This window comes from Pinus tabuliformis, chromosome 8, assembly GCF_031772625.1.
Source record: "Pinus tabuliformis cultivar Carrire ecotype Pingquan chromosome 8, CPIR1, whole genome shotgun sequence".
Classification (NCBI taxonomy): Eukaryota; Viridiplantae; Streptophyta; class Pinopsida; order Pinales; family Pinaceae; genus Pinus; species Pinus tabuliformis.
This window is the reverse complement of record NC_142294.1, coordinates 1,275,318,182-1,275,334,021: the sequence shown is the minus strand read 5'-3', so window position 1 is coordinate 1,275,334,021 and position 15,840 is coordinate 1,275,318,182. Positions and strand designations below refer to the sequence as shown.

At 36.7% G+C, this 15,840-nt stretch overlaps 1 pseudogene across 2 annotated transcripts; it reads left to right on the top strand.

Moving 5' to 3' along the window:
• The first annotated feature begins 286 nt into the window (after window positions 1-286).
• LOC149240045 (PRA1 family protein B1 pseudogene) lies at window positions 287-12,939 on the top strand (annotated as a pseudogene). 2 transcript variants are annotated; one of them, XR_016246478.1, is made up of 4 exons: window positions 287-1,141; window positions 12,284-12,370; window positions 12,464-12,556; window positions 12,739-12,939. The product of XR_016246478.1 is annotated as a PRA1 family protein B1 pseudogene, transcript variant X1 (transcript). The 2 variants fall into 2 exon arrangements; XR_016246479.1 differs by lacking the exon at window positions 12,284-12,370.
• Window positions 12,940-15,840: the final 2,901 nt, after the last annotated feature.

The window sequence follows — 15,840 nt, the reverse complement described above, 5'->3', positions numbered from 1 at the left end:
ATTATTAGTTATCACAATTATATTATTTCTTCTAACATACATCACCCATCACCTAACACCACCCACCACCTAACACAATCCCATTAACAAATGCAAATGAAAGAAAATAACTATAATCAACCATTTTTATATTTATTAATATATTGATATTTTAATTCATAAAACCATTTTTCAATTTTCCTTCCCACACAAAAGTCAACCATCCACTCTTACGACTACATAATTAACTAATATATCAACATAATATATACTAACTAAACATATAAAAATCATAAATGTTGAAGGACACACCGTTGGGCAATGTGAAAACCAAAGATGAAAAAATTAGTCTCAACAAATCAATACGAAAACGTCAAATTAGAGGGCTATTCATATTCATTGTTATGAGGCTGGTGTTGCCATTCCACACCGATAATACATTTTGATTCAGAAGGCCTCTGCTCCTGCGCTGCTGCGATCTTTTCCACGTAGTTCCCTGCTTACAGACTCTAATACAGACCAGAACCAGAAAATGGCAGCTGCTTATAGCCCTCTTCCAACATCGTCATCTGCAGACACGGTGCCTACAATAACGACGTTGCCAACGACGCCGACCGCCGCTCGTGTTTTCTTCTCTGGGCTCTTAGAAGGTACCAACAACGCCCTTTCCCAAAGGAGGCCATGGCCGGAGCTCGTAGACCGCAACTCCCTGGCAAAGCCCGCATCCATGGCAGAAGCGGTCACCAGGGTCCGCAAGAACTGGACATACTTACGTGTGAATTACCTCCTCCTGCTCTCTGGCGTTCTCGCTTTCAGCCTTTTGTCCAACCCTATCTCGTTTTTCCTCCTCGTTGCTCTCCTAGGGGGCTGGATCTTCCTTTATCTGTTGAGGAGGGAGCCCCTGGTTCTGCTCGATAGAACCTATAGCGACCGGGAGGTGCTGGGAATCCTGACAGTCCTTACGATTGTTATCGTCTTTATGACGAGCGTCGGGGCTGTGCTCATTTCGGCGTTGATGATCGGGGTAACGATGGTGTGCGCACATGGCGCGTTTAGGGTTCCTGAAGATCTCTTTTTGGACGAAGAGGAGCCCGTTCCTGGATTTCTCTCCTTCCTCGGCGGCCCTACCCCGGCTGTTGCCAATGTCTGAGGGGTTTTCCATGTACGCAAATTTGCTTAATTTCTAATTTTTCAGTTTGATCTGTATGAATTTTAAGAAGAATAGCAGGTTTAAAAAAAGACCATCTTAGGGTTTCTCTTTTTTCTTTATCAATTGGGGTTATTTGAATCTGGGAAAAGACATCAGGGTTGAATTGGGTTTCTATCGACAAAAAAATCATCGTAAGGTTTCTCTATTTTTGTTTCTGGTGGGTTTATGTGAATATGGGGGTAAACATTATGGTAGAATAGAATTTCTATGGATTCGAATAAAACGCGAGGGGAGAAAAAATGACTTTATATCTTTTTTTTTTCGATCAATTTATGCAGTTTTCTGGTTCAAAGAAGTAACGAAAAATAAGAGACAGACGATTAATTGAAATTGCCATTGTTTAGAAAACTTGTGAAATAATTCATCCCACAGTGGGATTCATTTTTCCCTTGCGTTTTATTTTTCTTTAATTGTTTTATCTCTGTCAATTTTAAGAAGAAAAGGAGAAAAAACAACCATCTAAGGGTTTCCTTCTTTTCCTTTCTAAATTATGTTTGTGTGAATTTTGGGAAAAAAAATTAGGGTTGAATCGTGCTTATTCGGTTTATAAGGAAACTCGAGGGCTGTAAAACAATGTGTATATGCACCCTTTTTCTATCAGTTTATGGTGTTAGCTGATATGACAAGAATTGAAGACAATTTAATGGCATTGCTTTTCTTGAGCAAAAATTGGTAAAATAATTCATCTCCCCGCGAGGTGTTTTGCCCTTGCGTTCTGTTTACCTCGGTGAGAGTTTACCTGGTAAATCGGTGAGAGTTTACCTCTCCACTGGCCTAGGTTCGAGTCCCAAGTGTGTTGTTTCTTACATCCTCTCACATATAGGTGGTAATCCCCTGGGCGACACGTCCTAGGAGATTGATCCGTTCCTTCCAAAAAGAATGAGTTGTTTCTGTTAAAAAAAAAAAGACGAGCTCAAATAAATGGACCTGCATCCTTTTTTAATTATATCAGGTGATGTCTTGGAAAATCTGAGTAGGTACCGCCTGTAATTTCTTATTGGCCAGCAAATGGGTTTATGCATGCTCAGTGTTTCTGTTATGGTAGAACTGGTAATTGGGAAAAAGTTCCAGATCATCCTTTCTTGTTTAATTAGTGAAATGGTTTTTTCATGTTCCTTAATTTAGCTATCTTGAAAGGGAAAAGCTTGACTGTGGTGGGTTTACCGTTATTCATGGAAGAGTGAACCTGGTGTGCTTGCCAGTACAAGTCAAGGTGTTAAAGTCCCTGATTCAGATCTGTTCTTAGTGGAGTTTTGTTATGTGCAGATTTCTTTAGGTTTGAACTAGCAGATATTGTTCATAGAAAGCATTGCTGCTATGTCCTTAACAAGATCCCATTGTATTTTTCATTTCTTATGAATTTCGGAAAAATAGATTCAGTTATACTGCAAATTTGATGTCGTTTATGCATTCCATACTCTCCATGGAATTGTTTGCCGTAGTAGCAGTATATATGGTTTTGTGAGTGGGATTTTGCTTTAAAAGAATTTTTGCTCCATATTTTTAGAATTGTAGAGATGGTTTCATTTAAGGGCCGTCGAAAGCTGTTTTCAGTTATTAAAGTTTTTCATATCTGTAGTCTTTAGTTCCTGTTATAAAAGTGAGTGGGTATTCTTTGCTGCAAGGAAGGTTCTTGTTTTGGGGGTTGATACCGATGCAAAAACTCATTTTAAATTTGAAAACATCCAATTTCGGAAAAATTGCATGTGAAATTTAATTTTGATAGTTTTATCATTTATGATTTGAATTTTATAGTCATTATCAAAAGTTTCTTTATATGTTGGACTGCTGTAGTTGACTGTATCCGTAATGGACTCTGCATACACTCTATATGGATGGAAGATAACTTTGGAGTAACGCACGGCCTACGAGCAGGAGAGTGAATATCTGACACAGATTTGTCTGACTGCTAGGTTCGGATTGCAACCAAAACTTAGGCTTATGAGAGATTTTATTTGAACTCATCCATGAAAACTTGAAAATTGACTGACATGACCCAGCTTATAGATAAATGTATCACAAATAGAATAATGGTTACAAAGTATGGCAGATTGTCATAAAATGCAAATTCGTTTTTGCAACCTTCTGAGAGGTTGAGCAGATTTGGAATAATCAAAGTTGACTGTCTAAGATGACTGAATCCTATACGCTCTGTTCATATGTCTCCCCGTTGTCCAATTTTGCTCAAATTTTGTCCCTCTGTACACCTATGGGCAATATCTCTAAAAATATGTCCCTCCACACATCTAACATTCCTCTGTAGTAGGTTGTTCATATTTCTTCATTTCGGTAAATGTGGACGCATTGCTTTGTTGTGCATGTTGTGGGCATGTAGCCCCCTGCTGCATGTTGTAGGCTTTAAGAGATGGTCCCTGCCTTCCTATGTATTATCTATAAACTCCTAGAACATGTGTTCTTGGTGCCTCCCTATTCCCTATACATGATCCAAAATCTACAACTGCTAAATGACTTTTCTTAGGCCCTCAAATAATTGGCCATCAAGGTGATCTGTGATGACCTCCACCCAAAGCCTCCTCGGCAACACATGCTCCTTGAAACTAATGCAAGGTGCAAGGCATTAGTATATGAAAACTTTCTCAAAAACTTTCAATCCATATACAAATTTATATATTTTTAAACGTTTCTATGTTCGAGTGAGAGATCTCAATAGCCCCGTGAATCTAGATTCACAATCTCCTATGGCTCTGTCTACTGGGTGCATTAACTTCATTCAATTAACTTTCTGTAAGCCCTTTTGAGAGGTAACGTTTTTGAACTTGCTACTCAATAATTACCTAGTTTACCAAAGGAATATCTAACCCAAGCTGCAGTAATAAAGTCTTCCACCATAATAAGGTGTTACTCTTAACATAAAAATTCAGCATCTGTTCTTTGTGATTAGTATAATCATGTACCTAGCCATGTTCTCTCTCCACCAATATCACACCAAAACCTTTTCTCGTTCTTTATATGGGTTGCCTCTCGGGAAAATTGTTGATTCCTCACTCAAAATTGAATTACGACTAGATTCTATGTTTAGTTAGTATTTTCATTATATCAGTGATTTTTTGAAATGATTGCATCGTGATTATAACTTCACAAATAGATATACTATTCTGACCCCTCTCTCTTTGTTGAGCAGGTTGGCATGTAATTTGTACTTGGGTTCACTAATAGATATACTATTCTGATCCCCCTCTCTTTGTTGAGCAGATTAGCGTGTAATTTGTACTTGGTTTCATGCGTAATGACCATTTGTTGCCCTATCTTTTCCTTTTTTTTTCCTGTTCTATCCATCACAACTCGATTATGCTAGGGCACTAGGAGCGACAGTGGGATCTAATAATTTGTTAGCTTAAAGATAATTAAGATGAATAACTTTAACAATCTATACTGCATGCAGGTCCATAGGTCCTAGTGTGTAAAATTGTGCTCTCGTACCATTTGAAATGTTATTCACAACACTATAATGACTAAACTATATATATATAATTGCGTGGAATTAAATGTCCTCAATAATCTCAAATAAGTGTTAATTATTTTCAACTAAATGACAACACGGGCTACTTTAAAGCTTCACATAATTCCATCATACTTGATATTGCTATTTCAATACTTGTGTTTGAAACATATGCAAATAATAGAGGGGGTTTCTATTATGATAATAGAGAATAGCTTCGATTATGTATAGAGCTCGAGATAAGAGTAAAGAAGTGAAACGTAGAGATGCGAGTATCATATGTCTAGACGAGTATAATATGTATAGGTGAGTATCTTCAGGTGCTCAAGAACGATTACTAAAACAGTCAGTTAATTCTGCAATTTAAAGGATGAAAAAGGAGGTTATAGGAGTCTAGTTTTGGTTCTCATCCACAATGTCACACTAGTCTGCATGGGCATGGTTCTCATGGTTTAATAGTGACTTGAGGAGACATAATACCACAGATCACTAAACACGAACAGCTAAGGTAGCCCAAGGACAATAGCCATCTTTACACATTAATTAACAGGTCTTACATTAATTATCCTAGGGGGTTTTAATACTTCCAAATGCTTAAAAAACAGTTAACAGAGCATTCACATTACACATTCCAGCAATCTTTTCTATAAACCAACCAAATGCAGTTAGGAGAGCCCTCCTTTTAAACTATACAACCTTATTGTTAGTATGATCAACCTTATTTTAATATATAGTGTGACAAACCGTATGTGACAGGCAGGTGGAAAACTTTTCTCGCAATTGACTAAGCGACGTCCTGCGAGCCAGACTTGAGACGGAAACCCTCGTCAGAAGTATATGCTTGGCTCTTTTCCAAACAAATGAAGAGTCAATGAGGTTTTGTGTAATCACTTCTGGTATCGTATTGGGTTAACCCACCCCCTTTTTGATTCCAATAAGCAGAGGTGGTCACTATGGTAATCCGATTTCAATTTGTAGTTAGAAAATGGGGTCACAACTTTCCATATTTTTTGTTTTGTTTTGTCTTTTTACATCAAACAATAGTATATTTATTAGAACCATAGTCAACTAAACAAACAGGAAACAATTTATTTGACAGGTGGAAGAAGTGATAGGCTTAGAGCAATTGAATTGTAGGCCATGCTTCTTGACAAATTGATGAACAGATGTCTCCTTACTTGAGATTTAGGTTGGCACCATCCTGTCCATCATTATACACTAATCTTGTCATTATCTTCTTCACTGTGAATGACTGGCCTGTTCCCTGCAAATAGATCTGAGCATAGAGGAGCCAATCCAAGAACAGTAATCTCTAGCAGAAGACAATATTAATGATCTAAATACCTAATCCTGAAGCTTGAGTTTGATTTTTCTCTACTGGTTCTGAATCTCTGATTGAGAATCTCCCACTCGTCATTATCAAACCTTCTCCTTCATCATTGGCATCAGCTGCACTGCTGAGGTACTTTGGTTGGTTGTCATTGGACTTGAGAGCTTGAAGTTTCAAATGATTATAGTAACAGACAGCCAGAAAAGCCAGTCCACACCCACTCAAGTTTATGACTGTAACCTTTTCATTTATTACAGACAAAGATTATGTTATGAGCAGCCAGTCCTTGACAAGACCAGCAACATTCATAGTCAAGGCTAAAGTCTTTCCTATCAGAAGAAACACTGCAAGATTAAGAGCCAAGGCACAAGCAGAAATGTCATGTAATCCAAATCAAAGGAAGAGACCCTGATTATGAGAAATGGGTATTCTACTAAGGCCCAGGGGGTGCTGAGAAAAACAAGGCAACAAGGAGCAACAAAGATGTGATGGGATTCAACTTAATCCCTTTTGATGTTCGTGGAATTTGTATGAGAACCAATTGGGTAGTCTCACATGCAACTGCACTTAACTGGAGAATCACCTCCCATGCATTCATCTTGGCCTCCCCATAAGTTGAAATAGTAACTCCAATGGATATGGCCAACATATTGGCCTCGGGCTCACCTTTATAAGCTTCTTTCTTCAGGGAAACCACAATCAAATACACAGCAATGGGAATTAGAGCTTTCAGCATTTGAAATAATGATACTGAGAGGAAAACATAGGCAGAATTTGAAAACCAGAGACCCAAAGAATACACTTATCAATACTATGGGTTCAACGAGCTTGAAGACTCTTACAATAGCAACAACCAGTGTTGAGTAGAAGCCCATGTGAATCATGGTGGGACTGATCACACTAAAGTTGTCAAGCAATGGCAACTCCAATGGATATGGCTAACATATTGGCCATGGCCTCACCTTTATAAGATTCTTTCTTCAGGGGAACTGCAATCGAATGCATATCAAATGGGCACAAGAGCTTTCAACATTTGAAATATCGATACTTTGAGAGACATGCACCAAGGGCTGCATCATTTAGGATTTGTACTCAGTTTAGGTGTCATATTCAAGGGGAAGTTGTTATGCCTTCCACCACTTCATAGATTGTTAGAGTGATGAAACAAAAGAGGCTCCCTCTTGAGGCTAGATTATGTCATTCATATCAGCTATGTTGTTGATGTCCTAGCTCAGCCAGGTCTTGCCAAAACTCTGTTGAGGTTCAAAATTTATTATAAACTGAAATGTCTTCACAAGAATTGACCTCATAAAATGCCATAATCACAAGATATGCCATACATGGCTGTGATTATGGCTCGCAAGACCCTTAGACTTTGAGCAATGAGGCTCGCAACATCACTTATGATTATGCACTCTACAATTCTGTGACCAGCTGAATGTCAAGCAATTGAACCGCGATTTAAATCCTATTTTGTCAGCAATAAGTACTATACTTTGTCTTTATTTAGTGTAGAGAACCAAGCACTTATTCTGCTCATCTATAGAAGGGACAATGGTTGTTTGCCTATGAGGTATAAGGAAATCCTATCAGATGTTTTGTATTTTCGTATGGAATTGAATCATACTCCTGCACACTGTAACATTCATATATATCAACCTGTAGAGGCTTTAATAACACCTGGTATTCTGGTTAGTGATTTTATTGGACCTCATGTGCATATCCTACATGCACAGGATGGACTATTCATATGTTACAGGGTATTATTCTTATTATTTAGGGTGCACATCTTCAGGTGCTCAAGAACGATTACTAGAACAGTCAGTTAATTCTGCAATTTAAAGGATGAAAAAGGAGGTTATAGGAGTCTAGTTTTGGTTCTCATCCACAATGTCACACTAGTCTGCCTGGGCATGGTTCTCATGGTTTAATAGTGACTTGAGGAGTCATAATACCACAGATCACTAAACATGAACAGCTAAGGTAGCCCAAGGACAATAGCCATATTTACACATTAATTAACAGGTCTTACATTAATTATCCTAGGGGGTTTTAATACTTCCAAATGCTTAAAAAACAGTTAGCAGAGCATTCACATTACACATTCCAACAATCTTTTCTATAAACCAACCAAATGCAGTCAGGAGAACCCTCCTTTTAAACTATACAACCTTATTGTTAGTATGATCAACCTTATTTTAATATATAGTGTGACAAACCGTATGTGACAGGTAGGTGGAAAACTTTTCTCGCAATTGAGACGGAAACCCTCGTCAGAAGTATATGCTTGGCTCTTTTCCAAACAAATGAAGAGTCAATGAGGTTTTGTGTAATCACTTCTGGTATCGTATTGGGTTAACCCACCCCCTTTTTGATTCCAATAAGCAGAGGTGGTCACTATGGTAATCTGATTTCAATTTGTAGTTAGAAAATGGGGTCACAACTTTCCATATTTTTTGTTTTGTTTTGTCTTTTTATATCAAACAATAGTATATTTATTAGAACCATAGTCAACTAAACAAACATGAAACAATTTATTTGACAGGTGGAAGAAGTGATAGGCTTAGAGCAATTGAATTGTAGGCCATGCTTCTTGACAAATTGATGAACAGATGTCTCCTTACTTGAGATTTAGGTTGGCACCATGGCACCATCCTGTCCATCATTATACACTAATCTTGTCATTATCTTCTTCATTGTCAATGACTGGCCTGTTCCCTGCAAATAGATCTGGGCATAGAGGAGCCAATCCAAGAACAGTAATCTCTAGCACAAGACAATATTAATGATCTAAATACCTAATCCTGAAGCTTGAGTTTGATTTTTCTCTACTGGTTCTGAATCTCTGATTTAGAATCTCCCACTCGTCATTATCAAACCTTCTCCTTCATCATTGGCATCAGCTGCACTGCTGAGGTACTTTGGTTGGTTGTCATTGGACTTGAGAGCTTGAAGTTTCAAATGATTATAGTAACAGACAGCCAGAAAAGCCAGTCCACACCCACTCAAGTTTATGACTGTAACCTTTTCATTTATTACAGACAAAGATTATGTTATGAGCAGCTAGTCCTTGACAAGACCAGCAACATTCATAGTCAAGGCTGAAGTCTTTCCTATCAGAAGAAACACTGCAAGATTAAGAGCCAAGGCACAAGCAGAAATGTCATGTAATCCAAATCAAAGGAAGAGACCCTGATTATGAGAAATGGGTATTCTACTAAGGCCCAGGGGGTGCTGAGAAAAACAAGGCAACAAGGAGCAACAAAGATGTGATGGGATTCAACTTAATCCCTTTTGATGTTCGTGGAATTTGTATGAGAACCAATTGGGTAGTCTCACATGCAACTGCACTTAACTGGAGAATCACCTCCCATGCATTCATCTTGGCCTCCCCATAAGCTGAAATAGTAACTCCAATGGATATGGCCAACATATTGGCCTCGGGCTCACCTTTATAAGCTTCTTTCTTCAGGGAAACCACAATCAAATACACAGCAATGGGAATTAGAGCTTTCAGCATTTGAAATAATGATACTGAGAGGAAAACATAGGCATAATTTGAAAACCAGAGACCCAAAGAATACACTTATCAATACTATGGGTTCAACGAGCTTGAAGACTCTTACAATAGCAACAGCCAGTGTTGAGTAGAAGCCCATGTGAATCATGGTGGGACTGATCACACTAAAGTTGTCAAGCAATGGCAACTCCAATGGATATGGCTAACATATTGGCCATGGCCTCACCTTTATAAGATTCTTTCTTCAGGGGAACTGCAATCTAATGCATATCAAATGGGCACAAGAGCTTTCAACATTTGAAATATCGATACTTTGAGAGACATGCACCAAGGGCTGCATCATTTAGGATTTGTACTCAGTTTAGGTGTCATATTCAAGGGGAAGTTGTTATGCTTTCCACCACTTCATAGATTGTTAGAGTGATGAAACAAAAGAGGCTCCCTCTTGAGGCTAGATTATGTCATTCATATCAGCTGTGTTGTTGATGTCCTAGCTCAGCCAGGTCTTGCCAAAACTCTGTTGAGGTTCAAAATTTATTATAAACTGAAATGTCTTCACAAGAATTGACCTCATAAAATGCCATAATCACAAGATATGCCATACATGGCTGTGATTATGGCTCGCAAGACCCTTAGACTTTGAGCAATGAGGCTCGCAACATCACTTATGATTATGCACTCTACAATTCTGTGACCAGCTGAATGTCAAGCAATTGAACCGCGATTTAAATCCTATTTTGTCAGCAATAAGTACTATACTTTGTCTTTATTTAGTGTAGAGAACCAAGCACTTATTCTGCTCATCTATAGAAGGGACAATGGTTGTTTTCCTATGAGGTATAAGGAAATCCTATCAGATGTTTTGTATTTTCGTATGGAATTGAATCATACTCCTGCACACTGTAACATTCATATATATCAACCTGTAGACTATTCATATGTTACAGGGTATTATTCTTATTATTTAGGGTGCACATCTTCAGGTGCTCAAGAATGATTACTAGAACAGTCAGTTAATTCTGCAATTTAAAGGATGAAAAAGGAGGTTATAGGAGTCTAGTTTTGGTTCTCATCCACAATGTCACACTAGTTTGCCTGGGCATGGTTCTCATGGTTTAATAGTGACTTGAGGAGTCATAATACCACAGATCACTAAACACGAACAACTAAGGTAGCCCAAGGACAATAGCCATCTTTACACATTAATTAACAGGTCTTACATTAATTATCCTAGGGGGTTTTAATACTTCCAAATGCTTAAAAAACAGTTAGCAGAGCATTCACATTACACATTCCAGCAATATTTTCTACAAACCAACCAAATGCAGTCAGGAGAGCCCTCCTTTTAAACTATACAACCTTATTGTTAGTATGATCAGCCTTATTTTAATATATAGTGTGACAAACCGAATGTGACAGGCAGGGGGAAAACTTTTCTCGCAATTGACTAAGCGACGTCCTGCGAGCCAGACTTGAGACGGAAACCCTCGTCAGAAGTATATGCTTGGCTCTTTTCCAAACAAATGAAGAGTTAATGAGGTTTTGTGTAATCACTTCTGGTATCGTATTGGGTTATTGTTAGAAGCGATAATTGGATTCGGATTCTCATCGAGTGAGTTGTTCTGCTTTCTCAATTTGAGAGGGTTTGTTTGGAGGGAAAAACGAAAGAGGACATACAAGAATAGTGAGGGGAAAGATGCAGAGGAAGAGGATTGAGAACATCGCCAGCAGGCAGGCTACATTTTCCAAACGTAGGTGGATTGCTGAAGAAAGCTTACGAGCTCTCGGTGCTCTGCACTGCAAAAGTTGAACTTGTGATTTTCTCCCCAACAGGAAAGCTCTATGAACTGTTTTTTAGTGCAAATCCTACTATTTTGATTCTAATAATCATGGCTATGCAAACCTCATGAGATTCTTACTAATAACCCCGGTGGTGCAAGCCCTAGTAAGTTCGATGTTGAAAAACTTAGTGTAAAACCTCCAAATCGCTGGTTTTGTTGTAGTGCTTATTGGAGAGTATATAAAAAATTTCACACCTTTTTATGAGATATGGGAGGAAAACATGTTAAAGGTTTTTAATAAATATAAAATTTCCAAAATGATGCTAGTTACGTGTGATTCTTTTTTCATTATTTGTGATTATGAAAAATGAAACTCAATGTTTTTTCATTAGTGCACACATATTTCATTATATAATTGCATATAGAAAAATCATTCCAGAGCCGATAACAATAAAAGTGAAGAATTTATGGTCCAACGTTATATTTAAGGGAGATGTTTAAGGATGACGTTTGAATTTTGTTTTTCATTTTAAGACATTTGGAGCAAATATTAGGAAGGACTTTGAGAAAGGATTGTCCTTGATTTTCGAAAATGGAGTTGTTCCTTTCCAGCCATATGCCCCAAGTGACCATCAAAGGGAGAGCTCATATGTTTTTTGGATGTTTTCTTTATAGCCATTTTTTTACACATCCATAGAGTCCCCATGCCATTGATGTGAATTACTTGTTTGGTTTTTTTTAACCAAAACTTTTTACCCAAACAAGAAAAATTAAAAAAATGCCTCAAGATCAAAGACTGAAACAAAGACCTATTGACATACCTTTTAAAGTATGGAAATAACTTGTAAAATCATATGAGAAGTTGGATGCACAAAGAAAAGCCGGCAATGAGAGCATTCAGGTATTGAATTTTTCATTAAACATTATTTAGAATGTGTTAATACTTATAAGTATCTTAGACATGTATTTGTGTGAAAATAAATTGAATTGGTTTATGTTTAAGGACAAGGCATCCAAGGCGAGGTTAACCAAGACAAAAGTTACTCATCGTAGTGGCCAGAAAGGTTTAAAAGCACTGATAACAACCTTTGTAAGTATATTAAACATGTGATATTTTTTTAATAAATTTTGTACTAGAAGAAAGTCATTGTTATCTAATTTCTCCCTATTTACTGATTGATAGGAACTAAAATATGGAAGACCTCCAAATCATTTGGAAAAGGAGGTGCTGCAGCAAAAGAGATGGGTTGAATTTGTTGTTTGGATGGACTCTATGGTATGTAATCTTAGTTGGATTTCGAATATACTTTTAAACCATATTTTCATTTTATTTTTTAGTACTATTAGATATTATATCTTACCTCATTTTATGGTTAACATTGTATAACAAAAACATGCGTTGTGTTATGTAATTAATACTAACATGTAATATTGATTTTTTTTGTCAAAATGCTATAGGTAATGATTGCCAAGATGATGATCCAAATTATGTTCAACATATATCAGGAGATGATGAGGATGAGGATGAGGATGATGGTGGTGAAGGAGGAGATGATGATGATAGTTGCGGTGTTGGTGATGATGTGGATCAGAGTAATGAGGATGGTCAAGATGATCATGAGGATGATCTTGGTGGTGGTAGCTAGGCATGCACATGCATTGTTTTTTATGAAGAAATTATTGTGTAGAATGACATTGCTATGTTTAGATGGGCGTTGTGAATTTACCCTATATCAATGAGACATTTTGATTTTGTAATCATACGATGAGTTTGATTTATGTATGTTGTTAATTTATCATAGAATAACGATATTCATGAAATATTTTGATTTGTTAATCATATTTGAATTTTAATTGTTTTGATTAAAAATAATACTGATTTTATTAGTATTATGTTGCTATTTTATACATGTTTTGAAAATTGTTAATGACACATTGTTATTTTTTTGGATGGATGTTGTCAATTTCTCTTAAATTTCTTTACAAATGATTTTGAATTGTGATATCTGCTTTAATGATATTTAGAAACTATCATATATTTCACTATGAATCTATAAAGGGGGTCATATATGTAAAGAAAAATATACTCTATATAAGAAGTCAAATGCGGATGTAACCATGGATGCAAAATTGAAAGTAAAATTGGATGTTAAACTAGGAATTAATACAAAATGCAAACAATTGACATACAAAGTGTTTTAAATTAGAAGTGAAAAATTGTGCAATAGTTGACACAAAGAAGGGAACAAAACATGGCATACAAAAGGATAACAAATTGGGCAAAAACAAGGACACATAAATGGGCACCAAATTAGATGCAAAAAAAGACAACAACTAGATGTAAAATAAGATGCAAAGTTGAGCGTTAAAAAGAAGCAAAAAACGTTACAAATTAATATGACAAATGATGATGCAAATAATGGTGTAAATTTGGGATGCAAACTTGGGTGCAAAAAAGGAAAAAAAAAAGATGTAAGAAAAGACATAAAACAAGATGCAAAATGGGGCTGAAAAAAGGTGAAACCAAGGATGCCATATTGGATGTAAAAAATGATTCCTAATCACATGCAAATTTAGGCTCGAACTCAGACACAAAATTATATCCAAATGTGGACACAAAATGAGGCAAAAAAAGATGCAAATTTGGATGGTGAAAACGATGTAAAACTAGACACCAAAAAAATGCAAAATTGGATGAAAAAGTTGGTGTAAATAATGGTGCAACATTCGACACAAGTAGACACAAAAAAATGGTGCAAAAAGGGGCATAAAATAGCTTAAAATTGGATGCAAAACTTGGTGCAAAAACAAATACAAAAGTAGACGTAAAAAATGGCTCTAAATTGAATGTACCATTAGACACAAAATAAGATGCAAAGGTGGACACAACACATGACTCAACATAAGATGCAAATATAAATGCAAATTTGGATGCTCAAAATGATGTAACATTAGATGCAAGAGATGGTGTTAAAAATGATGCAAAATTGGATGAAACAAATGACGCAAAATATGGTGCAAAATGAGATGGGAAAAATGGAGACAAATCAAACGTAAATGTGGATGTAAAAAATGGTCCAAAAAAAGATGCAAAAATGGGCACAAAAATGGATGCAAAATTTGGTGCTAAATCAAATTCAACACATGGTGCAAAGATAGGCACCAAAGCTGGTGCAAAAATAGAAGCAAAAACTAGTGTAAGACTAGATACAAAACCTGGCATAAGACTAGATGCAAAAACTGACACAAAATGGATGCATAAAAAGACGTTAAATTGGATTCAAAATACAGTGTAAACTTGATGCAAATGATGGTGCAAAAATGGAAGCAAAGAATGACACAAAATAGGAAGCAAAAGAGAATGAAAAATAGATGCAAAAAATGACACAAAACTAGAAGCAAAACCTATCATAAAATAAGATGCAAATCTTGGTTCAAAATTTGACGCAAAAAATGATGCATAGTTTGGTGTAAAAAATGATGCAAAATCTAGCGTGAAAAAGGATGCAAAATCAGGTGCAAAAAAAGACGCTTTAAAAATTGTACAATAGAGCCAGATTTAGCGCCAGGTTGCTCATCACAATTACAAAAAAAATGCACTAAAATCTGGCGCTAAATCTGGTGCAAATCGCTGGTTTTGTTGTAGTGAAAACAATCATGATCCTGTTAGACAACGACATACATACACACATATATACATATAGACATTAGCATTAAACAACCATGATCCATGAAAACCCTGTTAGACATGACATACATACATACATGTATACATATATAATCATCAACATAATCATGATCATAACATAATTACTAGATATCATAAGGTCAAGGTTAAGAGCACCCCCTTTATCTGTTCACACCTTGCACAACATTGAGAACAACAGTTCCCAACATAGCCAAGGCATATGACACCTCAAATCCATTCACCTTACATTTCTTGATTACCTTTCCCATGACTGTCATGCCATTGTCCATTTACACTAATGAACCCAACTAGTCCAACTAGCTATCACACTCTTGCCTTCAACTGCCCTTATACATGCACAAAGCTTCATCTAGGTCTCACCTTACATATCGAGTACCACATAGATCTCCCCAAACTCCATTAACTTTCCTCTTTCCCAAACCAACTCCCAAGATTCAAAACATAAAAGGCAGACATGAGACAAACAAGAAGAAAACCATGAAAACCAATAACAATACGACACCATAAACAAAGTGGCATGATCATGCACTAGAAATAACAAAACTAAAAATCAAGCGTCAACAAATCATTAAAGATCAAAAGCACAAGACTAACAACAGACAAAATGACTCAATCCCCATGGTTCCCAGGGATTCCAAAGGAAAGCTCAACTTGAGCCTTCTTCAAGATTTCATGGTTGTCTCTTTGCCATGCAATCCCCTGCATCATATTGCCATGAACACATAATTGACAGTGCATAAATAAACATAATAATACACTGGTTACCTTACCTTGTTGTGCCAAACACGTTGCTTGCAATTGAACACATCCACGACATCTCTCAAGGGACTCCAATTCCCTTGACAAATCCA